The 20,310-nt window shown below is 44.7% G+C and overlaps 1 long non-coding RNA gene across 6 annotated transcripts; it reads left to right on the plus strand.

The window, feature by feature from the left end:
• Positions 1 to 3,457: 3,457 nt before the first annotated feature.
• Positions 3,458 to 19,992, plus strand: LOC102954994. Of its 6 annotated transcripts, XR_006214175.1 has the most exons (8): positions 3,458 to 3,666; positions 5,976 to 6,067; positions 9,898 to 10,035; positions 12,698 to 12,866; positions 13,348 to 13,681; positions 13,862 to 14,027; positions 15,929 to 16,029; positions 18,543 to 19,992. It is a non-coding gene; the product is annotated as an uncharacterized LOC102954994 (long non-coding RNA). The 6 variants fall into 6 exon arrangements; XR_006214177.1 differs by lacking the exons at positions 13,348 to 13,681; positions 13,862 to 14,027 and adding an exon at positions 8,315 to 8,344; XR_006214173.1 differs by lacking the exon at positions 13,862 to 14,027.
• Positions 19,993 to 20,310: the final 318 nt, after the last annotated feature.

The raw sequence follows: 20,310 nt of genomic DNA on the forward strand, positions 1-20,310 counted from the left end.
CCATGACCAGACCTAGATGCGCAAGAGGAGGGTAAGACTCTTAGTACAAAGACATCTCCCTATGTCACGAGGTTTCAATATGTGCTGGAGAAACAGCTCCCTCTTCCTGGCTATTAGAGAAGCCCTCTACCTTTAGTGTGAAGTAGGTTTATTTTCCCTTTCACCAAGTTTCTCTCTTTCTAATGCATCTTTCATATTGCTGTTGAAGTGATCTTTCTAAAATATATGTTTAATTGTATATTCTTCTCTCAAGCCTTTTTTTTTTAATGTTTATTTTCGAGAGAGACAGAGAGCGAGTGTCAGAGGGGCAGAGATAGAGGGAGACAGAGGACCCGAAGCAGGCTCTGTGCTGACAGCAGCAGATGCGGGGCTCAAACCCACAAACCATGAGATCATGACCTGAGCCGAAGTCGGACGCTTAACCAACTGAGTAACCCAGGCTCCCCTCTTGTCTCACGCCTTTCAATGGCTTCTTAACTTTCTCACTCAACTGAATCTACACTATCCTTTGTGATCTGGCTCCTGTCTTCTTCTCTAGCTTCCTTTCCAATTCTCTTAAGGCTCTATTGAAACACGTGTCATTCTCTGAACAGAACATGCAGAATTGGGGCCTCCATACCTTTGTGCATGCTGTTCTCTTTTTCTAGAATAACTTTCTCTTTCTTAATGCAAAAATCAGCTTAAGCATCCCTTTTCACTCTCCAGGTTGGTGAGTGCTCTATGCCTCCAATGCTCTAAGCTCCCTCCCCTTAGCACTGGTCACATGTGGCCCTACTTCTGTCTCCTAGAGTCCTTAGAGTCCTTGGGAGAGTACCAATCGTTCGTCTTCGTGCCTCCAGTGCTCAGGATGGTGCCTGTCATGTAGTAGGCACTACAAATGTCTCATAGCAGTTTTGTCTGAGGAATGGAGATGAAAGAAAGGAGCTGCATGTGCGGAGTTGTCTTCCTGTGGGAGAAGGAAGGTAGGAAGGCATCAAAATACTTTGCAACAACTTAAAGTTGTGGTGAGGGCTGAGCTCTAATTCAGCAATGGACAGATGGTCACAGTCCTCTGCCCCGTTGGCCTTTAGGTCCCCTAGGTCAGCTGTTCACACCACTCAAAGTCACCTCCCCATTGCCCAGTCTCCCGTTGTATTTGGCCCTTTTGGATGAGGGCTTTGGATTTGACCTGTTTGGAGCTGCTTTCTAAACACTGGAACCTTGTCACTTCTTCTCCAACTTTTCTGTACCTCCCACCCCGCCCCCCCCCCCCCCCCGTACACCTGTTCGTTTCTCTGTGATCAAGTTTTAAAATGCATCAGTAAAATATCCCCCAACCAGAGCTGATCCTTCTGCTAATACAAAGTGGCAGCTTTTAAATAGGGTAGCCTTCAATTGTCACTTTCAATCACAGGCTCTGCTGAGGGGGACTTAGAAAGACTTAATCGTCTTAAGAAAACAAACAGAAGCCCTCTGCCATGGAACAGCATGCCGGCAGATAGACAGATAGGAGAGAGGACAGACACTGGCAGGCCCAAGATCCTTCCTGGGATCCACCAGGGTTGCTCCAGCAGGCACAGACCAGGTCCCTGCGAGTGAAACTGACAACTCGACATGTCCCTTATCCTTTCCAATTAGCATCCAGCTCCCGTTCTTTCCCTCTTGCTGTCTGCCTCCCTCTGTGCATCTGGCCCTTATAAAGAAACAAGGTCTGTGCTGTTATTCCCCACCCAACCCTCCCTCTTCATCTGAGCTGACCCCAGATCATTAAAACTTAGAATGTGATAGCTGAAAATAGACTAGTCCATGAGAAATCCAGTCCAGCATCCTCATTGTACGGGTGTTAGGAAGCTCAGCCAGTGACAGCCATGTGTAAATGGTCACATAGGCTAGAGTGAACCCAGATATCCTTCCAATTCCTAGCCCAGTTCTCTTCTGCTACAGTAGTTCTTCTCAATGGGCTACACATTCAATCACCTGGGGATCTTCAAACAAACAAAACTTTGCCAATATCCCTACAGAATTCTCATTTCATTGGACTTTGGGGGATGCAGGCATCAGTATATTTTAGGAACTCCCTATATGATGGTCATGTGGAGCTAGAGTTCAGGATCACTGTATTGCATGCTCCTTCTCAGCCTCTTTCCCAGCTTCTGTTCAAATTCATTTAGTCTATGTTTGGGGTGGGGTTGGGAAGGGTAATTAGGAAGAGGAAGGCTGGGTTGCTGTATATTGGGAGGCAGAAAAGAACTCAGGTAAGAACCTCTGTGGGCCAGGCCAGAGACCCCCAACTGGTGATTGCTCAATACCTTCTGAAGGAGGGATTTTCCCTTTTGTTCAAACCCATGCTATCAACCATTTTTACTAACTATGGAGCCAGGTACTAAGTGTCATTAGTTTGTATGGGTTGTGTTTTAAAAACAGACAAAGGGGACTGGCTCTTGATTTCTGGGAAAACAGATAACAGAAAAACATATGCAAAAAACTTAAAGCCTCTACAAAGAAACATGCCTCCAGAACCTTGCATACACACAGCCAGCTCTGGACTATGAACACAGTCATTCCAGCGGCCTTAAGTTATTGGTCTCTTAGAGCAAGGGTGTCCTGCTCACAATAGGCACTCCATAAATATTTGATGTGTGGACTGAAACACTGAGTCTGAAGGTGAGGAAGGCACCAGAGATCAAAATGGCCCCAGAGGACAAGGAAGTAATGAATAAGCCATCTGCAAGGTCACTCTGGAGGGCAGCTGGGCATGTGTCCTAAAGCTGACTTCCCACACCTGGTTGATGACAAGACTCAACTGAGGATTGAAAAAATATAGATTTTTGGTCTCGCCTAGACCTACAGAATCAGTCTCCAAGAGTGGTGCCTAGGAATCTACATTATTTTATAAGCACCCTGGACAATTCTGATGACCAGTCAGGTTTGGTCATTTCTGCTTGAGGGAATCTTAAACCTGAACTTGATTCACCACGTGGTGAAGCAATTTAAAGTTCTACTTGGGATCACCCTGACTTAACTGATTTCAGTCATGACGTCACAACTTGCTAGCTATCCCCTTTGAGTAAGTCACCCCACCTCTCTGAGCCTGCCCCGTCATTTGTAACATCCACAAAGGACAGCAGTCGTGTGGGTAAAATGTTTAGCAAGATCCCAGGCAAAAAGCAAGCCCTCAATAACTGGAAGCTGTTAGGATTTCAGCATCCTTTCTATGCTAAAGAAGAGAGAGGAGTAGCCAAGTGTCAGAGGCCTCACACCTACGGAGTGGGAGGCTGGCTGCTTCCCTCTCCAGCCCTGGTCAGTTCAGGCTGAATAACTGGGTGCTGGGAAAGGAAGTGAGGACTTCCATTTTATGCCACGTTGCCCAGTGTCTAAGGGGCGAGGTAAAAGGCTGCAATGTTTGTGTTCTTAGAACTCACTGGCCTCTATTCCTACGTCCTTCATTGTGTGGCTGGCAAGACCTAGAACCTAGAATCTCTTTGGGTTCCAGTATTCTCTTTGCGAAATGGGGATGATAACATCCAAAGTCCCGCCAGCCTCACTGAGAGCCTGGGAAGATCAAAACACACTGAATCACAGTCTACCCCGTTCGAGCTGGTAGTTAGCGCATGTTTGTGACGATCAGGTGCCACGCTAAGTGGCTTACGTGCACTATCTCGTCTGACCATCATAAGGGCATTAGAGGTAAGTTTTATCTTATACCCACTTTGCAGTTAGAAAAGGAAGGCTTGATGAAGACTAGTGACGCTAAGTCTCACAGCTGGTAGAAGGTGGAGTGAGCAACCAAACTCAGGCCGGTAGGACTTCCAAGTATAAAGTCATATCCATGACAGTGTCTCATGTCACCGCAGTCTGTCACTGACATCTCAATCCTCTCCTCGGCCAAAAGGGCTAAATGACCTTTCTCTCTGAGTGTCTGAGTGTCCTATTTGGAGCCCAGTTTTTGACTCTGAGGCCTGAGTTTTACAACTATCCCCATGCTTTCCCCCAAACCAAATGTGGTAGATAGGGGAGAGCTGGCTACATCCGACTGCACTTTTAAGAATCTATTCATCATAAAAATCAAACTTGCTGAATTTAGCTCTGTACTTATATTAAAAAATAAAACCATCCGGCTGTTTTGATTTGCTAGGGTGCTTTACCGTGGACGGACCTCTATTTGGGAAAACTTGGCATCTAAAAGCCCATAGTGACAAAATCGATATATTAAGGGTGAATATTCACACGTTGTAAAAGGATTCGTTGCAATGTTCGTTTCAACTGCTCTTTCCTAAATTGGTTTCTTTTTCTCTTACTAAGTATTTGGCAGAGTGACTGGGGTGGGGAGAGGGAGGCAGAAAAAGTTCACATGGTACAGAAAGAGCAACCCGGAAAGTCTCTAAATGAGTCACTGGAAACACAGGATCACGTTTACCCAAAGAAATGATTATCTACAACTTGTCAGGAACACGACAGTTGCACAAAGTACACGTGAAGCTTCTTGATGTTTAATCGAAGGTTACAACTAAGACTCAAAGGGCTGGATTTGTGCCTAGTAAGTGAAAAACGGCACGAGATGTGAGTCAGTCGACATCCCTCTCGTGCTGAATGCTACCTTCTGAGTCCCAGTCTGGCTCTCCTGGTCCAGAGATCTGTTTCACAGGAACCTGAAAACCTGCCAAATCCATCACCGGTGATGAGCAGGTGAGCTGAGGAGCCCCTGATTTATGTCAAAGCATCCTAGGGGCAGAGCTGCCTTGCAAAGGACTGTCAGAACTGATCAATGAATAAACGAAGTCACTGACCAGGGGGACAGCTCACTCTCTTTCTTTTTTAGGGATTTTGTAATGAGAGAAATCACTAAGATTCATTTCGGGGCACGATGATATTAGCATACCCCCCCTCCCTTTTTTTAAATACTTTTCTTGGGGCTAGGGAGGAGAGAAAAGGGAAGGATGGAAGTCAAGGGATTTTTACCAAGGGAAAATCTATTCACCCAACTCGGGGGGGGGGGTGAGTTTGAGATGCTGCTCAGGGACTTTTTGAAGTTGTGAGGCCCTGATCTGCATGGGAAAAGACCAGACGTGTTGCACAGATACTCATTTGTCAACTTCCTCTGTGACTGGGCTCAAAATGGCTGTGTAAATAACTCAGCCGGGGAGGATGGCAGAGCAAAGCTCTGGCAGTTATTGTGCTATGAAATATGCATTAATTGCATTAAACATTCAGTCTGAAACTCAGCAGTGAGGCCCCTTTTGTCAGTTTTTATGGTGCACAGACAGAGACACCAGGATGCGGATGGCAATGGCCTTCTGTGTAGACCCCGATGCTGCAACAGCCCAAGCTTCTCCTCAGATGCTCCAGGAGAGGCGGGCAGCGCCCCGCTCAGCACCACGGTGCACACGAGGCCAGGGTCACCCTCTCTCACTCCCCAGGAGCCCCCCACCTCTGCTCTGCTCCCTAGACGCCACCCGCCCTGTCTTGAATTCCAGCCAGTGAGTCATCTCCTACTTGTCCGCCAGTGACAGAAGGGTTGGATGTGGAGGTGGAGGGCTCCGTGGCGTCCGTCCCCATGAGGGGTAAAGCGACTTCCCTCAAACAAGGGAAGGCAGTTCTCGTTTGCAGTTGATTACGACATTTGAAAATTCGAGGTGTGCTTTATCAGGGGGAGACATCATGTCAGGGCAAAAGAGCCGGAAGTGTAACAGATGCTTTTGAAGAGAGATATTGGAGAGAGAGAGAGAGAGAGAGAGAGAGAGAGAGAGATTTAATGTGTGCTAGAGGAGTCAAGCCTTAGGATGTAAAGTGCCTTTGGTCTTACCACTTGCACAAAATGAAGCACAAGAATCTCACTGGGGCATTCAAGGCCCTCTTCAGTTAGGCCCAACGGAACCTCCCTGACCTTGCTGTCTACGGTTTCCCTACGCTGAAGCCACTCTCTAACCAAAGTGGATGACATGTTTCTTAACTTGGCTTTTCTATCTTCCTGCCTTTGATTACACGATTCTGCCAAGCAACCAGTCAATCACGGTTTGCCGAGGACTGATAGGATTTTAACCCCGAAACGCCCAAGTCGCTGGAACCCCTTCAGTGCTAAGCACACCAGGTCAGTTGGTTCCCCCTGCTGTTCCCTCTGCCTGGAATCAGTGGCCTTCCACTCTGCATTTTCGCTCAGATAAATCCTTCCAAGTCATGTCAAATACCATCTCCTCCATAACCCATTCCATGCTTTTCCACATCGACTTCTCTCCCGCCACAGACCTCTAACAAACCTACCTCATTAACGCCTGTCGCTCTGTCAGAGCATTCAGTCCCCAACGTTTACAGAGAACCTTGTCCTTTTCCGCCTGCCCACTCGCCACGTCCTCTCCAGGCGCCTGCCCACAAGGAGCGCCCGGTCTGTGGAGGCCGCAGAGAGGTCAGCACTCGTAACACGGTGGAATAAACCTTTAACAAGTGGATGTGCAAATTCCATGGTCTAAGGATGAAAGAGTCGTCAAGACTGTCAAAGATCAGAGATTCAGGACTAGGGAAATTGCTAAAAGGAAATACAAAGTTCTGAAAATTCTGCAGACTCCCTTCCAGAACAGTTAATTCCTGGGAGATCTAAGGTCTTTGTTAATTTTTTCCCTTCACCAGAATTCTTGGTGCAGTGAGTGGGGATTCTTTTGCATTTATACATCTAATCTTTATGGGGGGGGGGGGAATAGAATCTCCTAATTCTATGTTTAAAGAAAAAAGAACATGTTTTTAAAAAAAGTTTTTTAAGTGTTTATTTTTGGGAGAGAGAGAGACAGAGACACAGAGAGCAAGGAGGGTAGAGGCAGAGAAAGAGGGAGACACAGAATCCAAAGCAGGCTCCAGGCCCTGTGCACAGAGCCTGACATGGGGCTGGAACTCATGAACGGTGTAATCATGAGCCGAAGTCAGACGCTTAACCAACTGAGCCACCCGAGAACTCAACATATTTTTCTTAAGTGCAATAAAATCAATGGTCATTTTGTTATACACACACACACACACACACACACACACACACACACACAATGTGTGTGTGTGTGTGTGTGTGTGTTTGTGTTTATCCTATGTCATCATCCAAGGATAACCACCATTCACGTTTTGACGTATAATCTTCTAGACTTTGTATAGAAGTGAAGATAGAGATTTTAAAGCAGAATGAGATTTTACTACACATACTGTTTTCCACCCCAGTTTTAACAACAAAATACCTCTCCACATATTTGTGTATGTGCATGTGTGTGAATGTATACACACATCTGCCACTTCATTGCTAATAGTCGTATATATTGTATTGGGTAGATGTGCCTTCATTTATTTAAACAATCCTGTAATAGGATCTAGTAAGATCATTTTTTATTTTTACCATTATAAATAATACTGTAATAAACCTCCTTAAAAATGCACATTTTCATAATTATCCAATATGATCAGACAGATAAAACCCTCCCAGTGGAATTACTGGGACAAAGGATGGGCATAATTTAAGGCATTTGACGCATATTGCCGTTTACCCATCTAACTTACATTTCGTAAAAATCTGTTTTTCTGTACATTTTTGCCAGCCAACATATATTTTGTCCAGCTACAATAGCTAGAGATCCCAAAGAGCATTTTTTCTCAGCGAATGCCAACTTCCGTGATCGCCACCACACAAAGTAAAGGAGAAATCAATCCAGGGGTGGCGTAAGTGAAGGAAAACCCCAAACAAGCCTACTCGCAAGGCAAAGTAGTTAAGCTGTCTTCTTAAGCTCACTCCATCAGAGTTATTGCCACTTATTCATAAGGGCATCCAGCAACAGCTGTTCACCTGGCCAAGCAACCTCTCCAAAGAAAGATCCCCATATGTTGCAGGGAGATGCACGTGAGCTGGTTCTTAGAGAGAAAATGACCTTGTTTCCTGGTTCTGTGTGATGATGCTTCAATCAGAGAGAAGGGGGCGGCGGGGGGGGGGGGGGCGGGGGAAGAGCCCAAATTCAAGGCTTGTGGAGGAGAAACTTGTCATCTTCATTATTTTATTGGGTTCAAAGGGCTCGCCCATGCTTTGTTTCATCTGGAGGTGGACAAACAAAGCAGGTCTGTTAGTGACACTTTTATCACTGGGCTTGCCCAGAGCCCACAGGCAGCAAGTGGCAGAACCAGGCCTGGAACCCAGGGCTTCTCGAACAATCTTGTCACTGTAAATCTCAAAAAAAAAAAAAAAAAAAAAAAAAAAAATTCCATGAAGTTACAACAGAGAGAAAACAGGAGTAGAATTCTGACATTTTTGCAAATATTTATATACGTAATCACAATATGTTTGTGCTACTTTTAATTTCTTTTTTAAATGTCAAAGGTGGTGCGGGACCTCTGCTGCAAGGGACAGGTGGGTATGGAAGTTGTACAATTGTGGTTGTCTAAGGGCTATGGGGAAATGATTGGCCATGTACTTAGCCCCACCTTGTGTTGCTAGAAAAGTCTCAGTTTGGTCATCTGAAAAATGGGGATCTACCTCCCAGGGTTTCTGTGAACATGAAAATGCCTCAGAGCCAGTAAGTACCCAATGACACTCTATCCTGTGCTTTTTATTCTTTGAAGCAATTTCATCCCCTCTCCTGGACTCTAAGCTCTTTAAGAGCAGGAATAACGTCTTGTGGCTCCACTGCTGAGACCAGGGTCCTGGATGACATTCCTCTTACACACCCACAGGCGTATGCAGACTACATGCTATCTTCTGAAATTGTACTGGAACATTATTTTATGTTATACACAATGTTTAATGGACATTAAGTAACATTTCATAGTAATATATAGAAGTTTTTAAATACATGAGTTCATAATATGGATATTTTTTCTTTAACTTTTTTTTCCCATTTAACACTACAATTTGGACATCTTTTTATGTAGGTGCATGTAAATCTTCCTTATTCTTTGTATTGGCTACATAATATTTCATCGAAATATTGGACTAAAATATCCAATGGACTAAAATATCATAAGTTTATTTTAACTTTTTTTTGGTAGATTGTTGGATATTTCAAATTTGTCACTTTCACAAGTATTGTCATGAAACATTCCATATATATGCTATTGTCTACATATGTAAGTGCTTCTTGGAGTCAAACCTGGAAGTCAAAATTTAGGGTCAGAATTCTTGTATCTTTCACATTTTCATCAATATTGTCAAACTGACCTTCACAAGGCTGCTCTGAAATATTCTCCTATGCATCTGAATATTCCTGTTTCCCTGGGTTTATAGACCAGCCCTGGGTTTTATAATCTTGGACAATTGGGAGAAAAATTCTATCTGTTGTCATTTTAATTTCTTTTTTAAATAGTGAAGCTGAACATTTTACTGGCAATTTGTACACTCTTTTGTTTAATTGTCTGCTCCTGCTTGTCAATTTTTCTATTGATTTTTTTCCTTATTGATTTATTTGAATGCTTTGTGTACTAAGGATATTAACTCTTTTACCTGCAAGTTTTAGGTACTTTTGTTATATTTTTAAATTATTTTTAATTTTGACATAGGGATTGTCTCTTTACTCTCTCTGGCTTGGTATTATGCTATAATTGTCTTATTTTGTCCTGACCTAATTAATGCATTCTCCATTTGTAAAATGATAGGACTTGAGCAAGGTAATTTTTAAAGATGTTCTATAGAGTCAGGATTTTACATGATCTAGAACTGCATTGATTCAGACAAATATATGGCAGCCAGTGTAACTTTCAGAAAACACTGTATTGAAAAGATATATCTTAATAAAACATTTAGTCCTTCCATATGTAAAATGTAACCATAATGTTGGCCAGAAAATATTGCACACGAGGGGCCTTCAATGGATATTTTTAATTTAAAAAATAAAATTAATTCATTCAAAATTCAACATATTTGATGAACTCCAAACTAACGATTTAATCATGACTTGCTTTCCGCAGTTCCACGAGGGGGCATCCCAGGAGTCCACGTTTTATGCTGAGCGGCTGTGTCCTCTAAAGCTCCAAATGATTGGACCCGAATGGACACCTGACCCAGAAGCAGCCAATCCATTGGCTGGACAGCAACGAACGACCTATGTGACTTATTTATTTATTTTTAATTTATTTTTGAGAGAGAGACACCCCCTCCCCCGCCACAAGTGGGGGACGAGTGGGGGGGGGGTGGGGGACGAGTGGGGGGGGGGGTGGGGGACAGAGGATCTGAAACAGGTTCTGTGGGACAGCCCCAGAGCCCGATGTGGGGCTTGAACTCACTAACCCACTAGCTATGAGACAATGACCTCAGCCAAAGGCAGACCCTTAACCAACTGAGCCACCCAGGTGTTCTCATGTGATTTATTTTTTTAAAAAAGAATAAAGAAAAACAGTGGGGCAGTCAGATTTCTATTTCGGCAAATTAATTTTGGGAAACTGAAAGAATAAACCAGCTTGCAGTAGAAGGTGCAACCCCAAGAGTCGTCAGACAGAACTATGCTCTTCCGTATGTATGTTGACCCCTTTAAACTCCGAAACGGGCCAGCTTCGTGGACAGGCAGCCAGTGGTCAAACAGGGCCCCATGCTTGGATTTAGTGCTGAATTTTATTTTTTTGAGTTTGGGTTTTGTTGGTGAAGTGGATGGGACAATGGAACATGGACCAGGCGCTCGGCTTCCCGAGGCTGCGTCCCAGCCCTGAGTTCTCAGACCTGCTCCCCCTCGTCCGTCCCACCTTCTCCTTCCTTCCTCCTCCCTACACTGCCCAGCAGGGAGCCGAGTCTGGGCCGGGGAGGGCTGGACCCCTGTGCCCTGTGGCATCTGGAAATGGGGTGCGGTGACAGCTGTCCTTGCCCCAGGCTGGCACACCATGGTTCATTTGGTGTGATTCATTTGGTGATTCAGTGGAGCAATCTCTCAGCCTCCCCCAACCCAGGTACTTAGTGCATCATCACCCGCAGAGATTGGGTGTTGGGGATGGCCGTCTGCCTTGGGTTGGGGCAGTGGACTTGTGGGAAGGGATGATGCCTGGCTCAACTCCTCCACTCCTCCCTTAGGCATGGTGCTCATCTGGTGGATGGCAAGGAAGGGGAACCCAGCCGTGGGTGCCAAGTTTCAGGCTTGGGCTCCTAGACACCAAGAGAGTCTGCACTGCCCTGCCAGTGTCTCCGTGCCTGGGGAAGGTGGTGTTAAATAGCAAATATAAAACACCAAGGAAGTGGAGACAGAAAGAGACAGAGAAGAGAGACAAAGGGCCGCTGAAGAAAGAAGTGTTACGTTTTAGTTTGCATTTTTTCCTCCGTTTTAAACAAGGGACCCTTCATTTATTTTGCAACGGACCTACCAAATTATGAATAGGTCCTGACTCTAAGTCAGCTGCAGAAGCCATTAGTGAGGAAGAGAGAACAAAATGGATGTAGAGAGAGGAGCTGACACATAGAGAACAAGAGCTACCTCTGGAATGTGATGAGACTTCACTTCCAGTCTAGACACTTATAATCAACCCTCTTCTCCTGAGGTAACAGAGAAGAGCTCTGTGTCTTGCAAGGAAATAAAACTGATTAAAAGATGAAGGCAAAGACCCCCTGCAAGGTTCTAGAGAGTCCCAGCCCTTGTCTCAAGGAGAACGAAATGAGATATAATAACACCATAAATAATAATAGTAAGGACAATAACATATCACATTTAATCCCCACAACAACCCGACTACCCCATGAGGGAGGAACTATACGTTCACAGATGGGGGAACAGAGATGTAGACAGTCCAGAAGGCAGAGCCGGGACCTGACTTGCTGCCTAGGAGAAATTTTTCTCAGAGTGGTAGAAAACACCAAAATATCAGTGAGAGGGGAGCAGGCTGCTTCCAGCTGGGGAAATCAGGGGATGCTTTTTTCAGAGGCTGTGCCCAACATTTAGCATATACTTGGTAAAGGTTTGCTAAAAGAACCGAATGAATGAATGAATGAATTTGTATTGGATTTAAAAGGAAAGCTTTGGGGATGGGGGAGAAATGAATGAATGAATGAATGAATGAATGAATGAATGAACGAACTTGGATTGGATTTAAGAGGAAAGCTTTGGGGATGGGGGACAAAAACAGGTGGGCAGATCATTAGCAAAGGTCTAGAACAGAAAATGGCAAAGTGAGCTTGCACATGGGCAAGGAGGCCGGCTTGGCCGGAGTTTAGGGCACTTAAAGGGAGCAAGAAGGATGTTTGGACCAGTAGAGTCTCCAGGCCGAGAAGTGTGTGCTGTATTTGGTAGGTAATCTTGAACCACTGAACATTTATAAGCAGAAGAGATATGATCAAAGTCATGCCGTAGGAAAGTTAATTAGTTGATAGTGAGTAGAATGAATCAGAGGAAACAGAAACAGAGAGCAAGGAGATATCAATAATCTGTGAGAATAGACCAGGCAGGAGGTAAGGAAGGCTCCAAGAAGATGGAGGGAAGGGATCTGATAAGATACTCGTCACAGGAACAGACAGGAGTTGTCATGTAGGTGTGTGAACAGGGGTGATCAAAAAAGGTGGTTCTCAGGGTGCCTGAGTGGCTCAGTCGGTTAGGCGTCTGACTTCAGCTCAGGTCATGATCTCACAGTCTGTGAGTTCGAGCCCCGTGTCGGGCTCTGTGATGATAGGTCAGAGCCCGGAGCCTGCTTCAGATTCTGTGTCTTTCTCTGTCTCTGCCCCTCCCCTGCTCATGTTCTGTCTCTCTCTGTCTCGAAAATAAATAAAAACATTAAAAAAATTTTTTTTTAAAAAAAGGTGGTTCTTGGGTGTGTAGCCTGTGTGCCTGGGAAAAAGGAAGCCAAACCAGTAATCCCAAAGTCAGACGGTGGATCTTTTTCTTACGTTGACAAGGAGGGAAGGGAAGGAAAGGCCCTGAAAACACCGGGTTCTTCCTGCGTTTAACTTCACCCTGGGGATGGATATGGTAAGTGCTTTCTTCAAAATTTCAGTCCAGTTCCAATCACATGAACATGAATTCGGTGGGATCTATATTTCAGGGTTTTATGAATATAGATAGTTAGAATCTTAACATGAAAACAGAGGTATGGCACTAATTCCAGCTCCACGAATTTAGAATTTGTGACTCTTCTAACCGGCTAGGCAAAACTTCACCTTCATTTAAGCCAATTCATGCTTCATAAACCAGGACACATGGCACGTTTAAATATTTCAGGGGGGGCATCTACCACATTTGAGAGAGTCAAACGTTTTCACGTTATCCTCCCACATCCTGACGAGCATCGTTCAGGTAAAATGGCGGAGGCGATGTTCTTTATAAATCCCTCTTGTCGTTTCATTAAAGAGGATCCTTTGGCTCCTCAACAAGACCCGGTCCGGGTGCTTGAGCTATCATCTGCCCTCCTAGGAAGTAAAAGTGCATTTCTTAAACTCCTCCTCCATTTCAGGCTCCTTCCTGATTCAGGCTGACCTTTACCATACATCACTGCAAAGAAATCCCCGAGGGGTTGGTTATCACGGTGAGCTGCTAGTCATCTGAAAGGCGAGGTCACTGCCTCTTTGTAAGGTCTGCTCACACTGTGAAAAGGGCCATTGGAGGCATGACAAGGAGGCTCGCCCAGGCCGTTCCACTCCGCCGACTTCCAGATCTGGGCCGAGGCGACTGCTTTTCATTTCCCAGTACCTGAGATCCTGCCATCACATCGGCCTCCTTGACACTGGCCCCGGGTTTCCAGACTAGGACATGGCTCCAGCTCACCCAGTTCACGCGCCAGTAATTGGGTCAGTCCTGTAGTTATCGACTTATTTGTAATTTCAAAAAGGCTGCATGTCGGGGAAGGGAGTTCCGATTTGCCAGGGTAAAGAGAGGGGGGTGGCCTCAGCTCTGGGATCTGGAAGCGGGGACAAGATTAACCAGTCGTCGGAGCGACTTCAGCCGTACCTTAAAGCATTTCCCTTCAGCTGAAAATGTTCCAGACTAGAAGAGGCTCCCAGAGAAGGCTGGGAAAACAGCCCTCAAGGTTCAAACTGACAGAATGGAGCCTGGCTGCTCAGAGTTGGTTTCTAAAGGCAGCATGACCTCTGAAATCTTGCCGCAGGACTTACAGGCTGCTAATTGGCACAATGGGTAAATATGCCGCATGACCGTAATCGATGAGAACGATTTCTCCAGACCCTGGATGAAGCCGGTGGTGTTAGCGCAGCGCCCTACTGTGCACGCTGTCGGGGAGGGGGAGGCCGGCCTGCACGGTTACCCCCTGATTTCTCCGGGCCCCAGAAGGCAGTGTGAACAAAGGGATGCATAAACCACAATCAGAGGACATGATTCTTCATTCCTTCTCTTTTACTAAAGTCACGATGCCAGCCTTCTAAGCGTTTGTGTTATTTGTATAGGCAACAGGCTTCCTAAGCGGCTTAAAATGAACCGCTGAGGGTCACCTAGGTGGCTCAGTCGGTTAAGCTACCGACTTGATTTTGGCTCAGGTCTGATCTCCCGGTTGATGGGATCCAGCCTCCGGTCTGGCTTCCTGCTGACAGCAGGGGTCTGCTTGGGATTCTTTTTCTTTCTCTCTCTGCCCCTCCCCCATGCATGCTCTGTCTCTCTCAAAATAAATAAATAAATACACATCTAAAAAGAAATGAGCCACTTACAATCTTCTTTGCGGGTTGGCTTTGCCCACAGTAGGTACTCAATAAATGTGTGATTAATTAAATTGAGTCAGTGAGCAATGACGGCTTTTGTTTTGTTTTGTTTTGTTTCCAAATGGGTCTCCTTTTTCTAAATGGAAATCCTGGGGCTGCCCTCGTAGGTGAAGATCACTTTCTTCCCTTCCGCATTCCAGACATGTGCCCAGAGGCCTTGGGCGGGTGAGGCAGAGGAGGGTCTAAAATGAGCTCACTGACATCAAAATCCCCTAAGGCTTCAGAACCTGGCACTTGACATTTTTCACATTCTCTAGAGATACTGGCTTACGTTTAAACTTCATTCCCTTTCCCGTTTCTTCTCCCTGTCCCCCCCCCCCTCAATGAAATGAATTATCTTTGCCTGTCCCTTATACAGTCAACCATTTCAAAACAAACTCGCCTCCTGGACAGAGGGTAGCTTTAGGGACCCTTGTAACCAGGCTGAGGCACCCGGAGCTAATATTAAACCAGTGACCTCGGATCTCCCCGAGAGCACATGGGGGCCACCACACCTGAGAAGCTTGTTCTTTGACCCAAGACACACACCTGCTGTAGGAATAAAGTGGATTTCCCATGTGAAATTGTCCCTGACGCCCCAACTTGAATTGACCCCTTTGCAACCTGACCTTAAAGAAATCAGTTAAATGCTTAATTGGTGGACATATCAGGTGTAAACAAGGGATGGGGGAGATAGTTTCCCTGAAGTCAGATAAACTACTTCCCCTTTCCCTATCGTTTTCTTTTTTAAAACTCGATAGACTCCAAGGTATACGAAGGTATTTATTTCTGAGAGATGTTGTGGACAATACGCCTTTACAGGCATTTATGTGCCTCTGGCATGGTCACAGGTAATAACCGTCTCGAGAATAAATGTTGAGAAAGCTGCATTGTAACAGACAGAAACTTGAACATTTGTGTCAGTGAGAAGTTAACCCCCCACCCCCCAAAGGAAGCAAGATTCTTAAATCAGTAACGTGATCTGTTTCTGTTTGAATTTAAAGATTGTAGCAACTTTCCTTCCGACCACTAGTAATATAATAATTGTACCCGATTATAACTCATTTCTTTCTGAGAGAATATTCTTTGGTACCTCGTAGTCATAGAAGACAGTCTGAGAAGCAGAAATGACTAATTGGTTTTTTGAATCTGTATTTTGTATTGTTGGAATGAGGTCTAAAGGAAGGATTCTCAGACAGCATAGGGCACCTCGCCCCTAGCAAAGCTTGGAGGAGGACGAAAATGTTATGTTTCCCCACATCCCACTCCCACCCAGTCCTACTTGTCTATAAGAATATCATCTGGATGAACGACTGTTACTAATGCAACTTTGTTCTCGCTGCGTAGGGCCAGCAACAACATACAGAACCAAAGTCAAGGTGAAATGTGAACACAAGCAACGAGAAGAGCTGGGTGGAAAGAGACAGGGAATGGAGACATCCTAGCAGGTATCTCCCCCAGTTTCCTTGGTCAAACACCACCATTCCCTTTTATCGCTGAGTTAATCGCCTTTGACTTCTTCACAGTCCCTCTATTTATGCAATCCAGAATAACGTTTGATTTCTTTTATTGCTCCAGATCCTGGTGCCAAAGGCATTAAAATTTTATCTTCCTCTGCCCTCGGATTCCTCCTCTCAAGTCTACTGCCTGTGGCCGTGGAGGGTCTGTTTGACCTCTGAATTTCTTGTCCCTAGTCTCGTTGCCTTCTTTGTCACTACACTGAATTGGATAATCAAATTACCCACCTCTCCTGGTGGACCGCTTAGAGTTTTATTGTCCTTCCTGACCGCCTTTGTTCCTGCCTCAGGCACTTCCGTGCTCTTCAGCTCCCGCCGGGGCTTCCCTCACTCTGTGTGGGGGACTGGGGGTCCCCTAGACGAGTATGCCCAGCTCAGCCCCTATACCTTTTCCCTGTGGGTCGAACACTCACCCCTGCTCTAGTCCCCAGGTTCAGCGACACAGTCATCACTCACCAGCCTCATCCAGGAATGGATTCCCCAAGCTTTTGCAGAAATTACCGCATATAATGTGATGGAAGGGGCTCCTCGAATATCTACCCCCCAGATAACCCTTACCGCCAGCACCTGACTTCACGCGAAACCTTTCAACTCTATACAAAACTAAACAAAACCCAACACTCTGGGGCCATTATTCTTTACTGTGATTCTAAGAAGTATTAATGTGATTCATTTCCTCCTTCAGGTAGAATTTGATGGCCTCAATCCAAAATGACCACCCAGCTCTCTTTTCCTACCCAAAATGACCACCCATAGTTCCGTGGCTTCTGGCTACATCCTACAGCTGCACACTGAGCATGTGCACTCCGCTGAAATGTACACTCCCTGAGGCAGGGACCACAGACATCTTATTCGTCTACGCACCTCCCCAAATAGAAAGCATAATGCTGAGCATGTAGCAAATCTTCAATATATATGAAAGTTATATATATTCCAATATATATGGAATTCCAATATATATATTCCATATATATTCCAATATATATGGAAGGAACATAGGTAAGGAGAAGAGAGAGGACTCAAATATGAGGTGGGTCTAATGATGTAAGACAGCTAGGAGCCATCACTGACCATTTGCTGATGGGATTCCCCTCCTCCCCCACCAAAAAAAAAAAAAAAAAAAAACCTTTTGCTTTTCAAACTCTCCCTTCTTAAGTTCCTGTTATTTATTATTCAGGTGTGATAGTGTATGTTCTTCCTTGGACTGAAGTCTCTAAAGGTTCTTTCCATTTTCCGTGCTTCATTTCTGAATCTGTCAAAGTGACATTTCCTCGCTAGTCTTCGATCTTTCTTTGGTTTCCCCTAGAAAATGTATGTCAGTTTCCAACGTTTGTTCCCCATCTTCCTGAAAGTTCCAGGGCAAAAAATTTATTTAAACCTTTTTAGTCACCTCTACCGCTTTTTTTTTCCTTTCAATAAATTACCCTTCCCGTGTCTTCGCCACCCAGCTGTCTAGCTCAATGACCCCTGTGTTCCTTACGCACTAGGGAAATTTTCCCATGATTTCTCTTAACCTTCAGTGCAATCTTTTTCATTCGCTACCTTTGCCTTTCTTATCTTTTTTTACACTCTCTGGACTTTGTTCGGTAATCCTCCCCGGCCGCCTCTGTACCTGATGCTTAATGCCTCACATACGCCTCTTTCTTACCTTTGATTACTTTTTTTTAACTTGTTCATCCACATTGTGGATTCTCTTATTGCCAGGACTGCATGCAAGATGACCCCTGGGTTTATATTAATTTATATTTGAATACTTTTCATTTCCAACCGTGTTCTCCATTTCTTCCCTCACCTCAGCCCCTGTGCTTTTACCTGGCCCCTCCGATGCTCCTCAGAAATGCAGGGGCATCTTCATGAAATGGCATAGTGACAATGAACTCTGCTTCTAGTCTCAGCTACATCACCCGCTCCCGAAAAGTAACGCGAGGGAGAGAAGAGGGTGCTCCCAGGAAATGTGTCCGTAAGGAAATAATCCTTGTAGACGTAGGACAAAAATTCTCCTCCATGAGTCATTGTCTACCCAGATGCCACCCGGGGAGCAAACATTTCATGAGAAGAACCACAGACAGAAGAAGGCTTCTTTGCACTGAGCTTCCTCCCGCTCCCTCAGTGATTTGGAGCCCACAAGGAGCCCACAAGGTTACTTTCAGAGGAGAGGGCCCCGGATCTAGAATCAGGGCAATGGCGCCCCAGTCCTGGTTTTGCCACTAACCGGCTGTGAAGTCTCAGTACCTTCTTTTCCCTTGTCCTAAGTCTGTTCTCCCAGCCTCAGTTTTCCTTGGCTGTAAAATGAGGGATTGAACTCCACAATTAAGGGTCCTGCCTACAGTTGCAAGGGCATCCACTGTGACAATTTTCTTTCAGCTGCTGCCATAATGAAGACATAAGCAGACTTTGTCCTCATTATTCACACCTTCCCTTTTGTTCTTTTTGCTCTCTTTTAGGCTTCCCTTCCTCCCCAGTGTACTTGGTGCACCTGTTTCCCCCCAGTGCTACCCTGTTCTGTAAGATGTAACTCCATTCATCCTCCCGGCCTTTCCCTAAGGAGGAAGCCTCCTGAAGCATGCAGACCAAGGGGCCAACGAGGCGGCATGGTGCAGAAAGAAAGCCAGGAGTCAGACTTCTTGATTTCACACATGACCCTGGGGCTTCTGACGTCCTCATCTGCAAAATGGGGACAACATTCGCACTTAAGTCAGAAGGTTCCTGAGAGGATTCCGTAAATTACTCCTCATAAAGCCTTAGAAGAGTACCTAGCAGGAAGTAAGCACCATATGAATGTTAGCCAAAGGGAAAAGAAGTATTTGTGTTACAGAAGTCTCCAAATCTTAAAACAAGAGACTGAATTCTAATGCATCAAGTTTCAAGAAACAGTAAACTAAATGAAAGGTTTGGAAGCTAGAGAGGACTATTGTGTTTCCCTAAAATCACAACACACAGGTTGGCATCCCCAACACACACACACACACACACACACATACACACATACACACACACACGGCAGTATTCCAGGGACTGATTTTGGAGCTCAGATTTCGGATTTTAACCTAGCTGTATTACTTTATATCAAAACTTCAGTTTCCACAGAGATATTCAGTATATATTTTTTTATTTTGAATGTAACAAACCAATTAAAGAATGTTTCACAGTAGGCCCCTTTTGGGCTCCCAACCAAAGACCGCGTATGATCTCCGAGACCTTTTAGTTTCTGTTATAGATACAACTTGTAACCATGAGGTGACCTAATTTTAAATTTCTCTCTGCCACCAGAACCTGAAATGTATCTTCTCCAGCAGGTAAACTCAGTCAACTCATACAATCTAACACGTTTTAGAATATCCTTCTCTACGGGTAAGAGGATAATGGGTGAGGGAGATGCCTTCAAATAATAAAAAGCTCACGACTCCCAGCCACTTTATTGTCAGATGTCTGGACACAGGACGGATACAGCAACTGTTGGGGTCTCTGGTGCCATGATTCTAGATTTCAGGGACACTTGGGAAACATATCATCGTCCTCAAAAGCAAGTCACGCTATACTGCAAGACTGCAAGACTCAGGCAGTTTATTGGAGATTTAGCCCCATGAAAAGTGATTTTTTTGTAGGACTTGGCTCTAACGTACCCAGTGGGTGAAAACTGTCTCTTGAAATGAAGTTGATGTAAATGCCAAAGTCATAGTGGAGGCACCTCAATGACCTTGTTCTTCTAATATCTAAATACTAATGTGTGGAAAACTACAGACTGATAATTTGGAAGGAGAGAGCTCTTACTTGAGGAAATAATAATGAGAAAGATGAGAGAGGCAGCAAAGATTGAGGACACATTTTAAGGCTCACTGTTATTAGAAATATGACTTTTCTCAAATATTAAAAATAAACCTTTAATTCCCCTCATGCCATCCAGAGTCTTTTCTACAAACATCTGGATAAAGGAATCACATCAAATCCATGGCGTTTTGAGACATTCCTGGAGCATAGATGTTCTTGAGATTATGTTTTTGGATTACTTGACTAGAAATAATAAATACTTTCAGTACTTAAAGCTGTAATGCTTTGGGTTGGATTTGGATTTTTGTTTCATTTTAGTAAAAGGTGGAGATTCAAAGTCAGCTCCTTAACCAGAATGATATATTGGATGTGAATATAGTTTATTGCTTTCTGACCTACATTTCCCCCTTTTTTCATCATTTGAAAAGTTACTTGACAAGTTGA

Source organism: Panthera tigris, chromosome F3 (assembly GCF_018350195.1).
Source record: "Panthera tigris isolate Pti1 chromosome F3, P.tigris_Pti1_mat1.1, whole genome shotgun sequence".
NCBI lineage: Eukaryota > Metazoa > Chordata > Mammalia > Carnivora > Felidae > Panthera > Panthera tigris.